This window comes from Arvicanthis niloticus, chromosome 4 (genome assembly GCF_011762505.2).
Source record: "Arvicanthis niloticus isolate mArvNil1 chromosome 4, mArvNil1.pat.X, whole genome shotgun sequence".
Classification (NCBI taxonomy): Eukaryota; Metazoa; Chordata; class Mammalia; order Rodentia; family Muridae; genus Arvicanthis; species Arvicanthis niloticus.
The window spans coordinates 60,567,630-60,570,200 of NC_047661.1; the positions used below are offsets into that span (position 1 = coordinate 60,567,630).

At 31.9% G+C, this 2,571-nt stretch overlaps 1 protein-coding gene across 1 annotated transcript in view; it reads right to left on the bottom strand.

The window, feature by feature from the left end:
• Positions 1-1,786: 1,786 nt before the first annotated feature.
• The window catches only part of Gria2 (glutamate ionotropic receptor AMPA type subunit 2), a 109,928-nt gene continuing 109,143 nt past the window's right edge, over positions 1,787-2,571 (bottom strand). The window contains exon 16 of the mRNA XM_034501251.1: positions 1,787-2,571. This exon is cut by the window's right edge and continues 1,898 nt beyond it. The gene's annotated coding sequence lies outside the window, so the exon portion shown is untranslated.

Genomic DNA, 2,571 nt, shown 5'->3' on the forward strand with positions numbered 1-2,571 from the left:
TAGAGCTTGTGGCAGTTTTCTTAGATGCCATGTTTACATAAATGTATTTGAACCTCCATGGGCTTGGAGTGTTGTGTGTGGTCCATGGGTTGTTCTTTAAAAACATAAAGTGTAATTATTGAGGGTCTAACAAAATGTCTGCTGCCATGGTTAAACCCAAACAAGGTATTAAAAGCCTTAAAAAATGATTCAATTCAATATTTCCCAGACCATCTAGTGCTTCCTCAAACTTTTGTTCAGTGTCTCAGAGTAATTTGTGTATACTTACCCATTCTCTGTGCTGGCGAGGTAAATTAAACCAGTTTTAAGTGTCAAAGCACCTTGTGCATCTTTCCATAATTAATGCATATTTGCAATTTTCAGGCACTTCCTTTAATAAGCTTCTTGTGAATGTATTCATAAAGATTTGTCAAGTTTACCTAATCAAGTGTCCAAAGTTAATGCTAGACTATTATTAATGTATATATTTCCAACTAATATTGGTGTTATAAACATTTTAAGTCATTCAATCAAACATCTGCATATTCCATATAAATTAAAACTAAAAAGGTACATTTGACTTAACTCTACTGTCTTTTATAGGACTGACTAGTTGACTATCCAAGAGAAATGCACAATCAACTTTATCAGCAGAAACCAAATTTAAATACACAGAAACCCATTCCACATGAGAAGTCACTGTATTATGTAGACAAGTACCTCCAGAATGCCATTAGGTAAAGTATGAACGAAAGTGGAAAAATTGGTACATTGTAGTCTAATGAACTGCAAAGAGGATCTTTTTTTTTTTTTTTTTTTAATTTTAATTATATTATTGGTGCTGGAGGATTTCTCAGTGGTTAAGAAAGAACACTTGCAGTAGACCCAGGCTAGTTTCCCCAAAACCATGTTGGGAACTCACAAACATCAACAGTGTCTACTCTAGCTCTGATATACTTAGGCTCACCCCTGTTATCAGCAGGCACCTGCACTCATGGGCACATTCCTGCATCAGGCACGCAAATACATACGCTGAACTTAAAAATAAAAATTAAGGATAATCACTGATATGGTAGGTGCTAATGTTTTATAAGAATATTGCTAGTAATTCTCTTCTTTGCTCAAAGTGCTACAGCATGAAAATATCTGCAATCCTTACAGATTAGAAATGTAAAATTACTGTTTTTAAGGAGATTTACCTTTATATTCATGTGTTAAATATTTTCTACATTTAAATATAAAAATTGTATGAAGTTATGGGCAAGTAAGGAGAACTATAATGTTAGAATAACTTTAGAGTACATGTTTATAGGATTGTGTAATTATTCAAATGACCAGCTTTGTGAAAAAAATTAGTTAAAATGGAAAGAATTTTTAAGTCAAATAATAAATGGTCAATTTTTAAAAAATCAAACCATATTTTAAAGCAAGTTACTTTCCTGCTCTTTAATGTGAGTACTATAGCAAATGAGATGACCGCACAGTAGGAGGGCTAAGTGCACAATGCCTGGTATGTTCCCAACTTGTCTAGTACAAAATAAGGGATTTAATCAATAGCCACATTTCTATATATGTCCAAAGCGCTTAATGAGTATAGGTGTGAAATACCAGAATTACTAATTCTCTTGATTTAAATTTAAAAAGACATTCTGCCTTGACTCTATTCAAACTTTGCTGACGATCTGAGCAGAGATGCCCTCCTCCACTAAAAACATCTGGATTTTATTTGGGGAGAATATAACATACACTTTTTGGTTTCTCGTTATTAGATTGATGCTCCGTTAAGTAAAAACAAAATAAAAAGATGTTGGCGTTTTATAAGAACATATTTTATGTATGACTGAAGTTTTCACAACACTCTGAAAAAGCCATCAGATGTTAGATTTAAAAATAAAATCAAAAGCATTTTCAGACATAGTACACATGAAAAATTGGAAATCCCAGTATCTTCAATAGAAGTTGTAGAAAGTGTTTGTCTCCTTGGAGTACGACAACCACTTAACACAGCAAAGAATAAGATACTATACTGTAAACAAAATGTACAGTAAAGGACATTGTAAATTTACATAAGAATAGTTCATAATTATTTTGGTCTTTCCATAACAGTTTATATAAAATGAATTAAAAAAAAACCTCGAGAGAGCTGTCACCACTCTTATTTGAGCATTTATCAATTATATGCACACATACACATCTATACAGCAATATACTGATGCATTGTTACATGGATATTGAACTAGGTTTTACTGCCTAAAACTGAGCTCTGTGTTAGCCAATCAACATTACCCACACTGGAGATACTCTTACAATATGTGTTCTTGTCATGTCATATCTATAAAAACATGAAAATATAACTTTACATTATTTCAATTATTTACATTAGTTCAAGCTTGACAGAGAAAAATTGATAAGCTCAACTTTTGGAAGAGTAGGCCCAGAGGTACAATAAATAGCATTGATTGTATATAGTCATCTTTTTCAAAATAATTTTTAAAAACTCATTTTAAGTACAATATGGAAATAATTAGTCTGCAATTTGGTCATTCTAGCATTTATTATTAAAACTTAAAATGTACCTCCAGCATCCCTGAT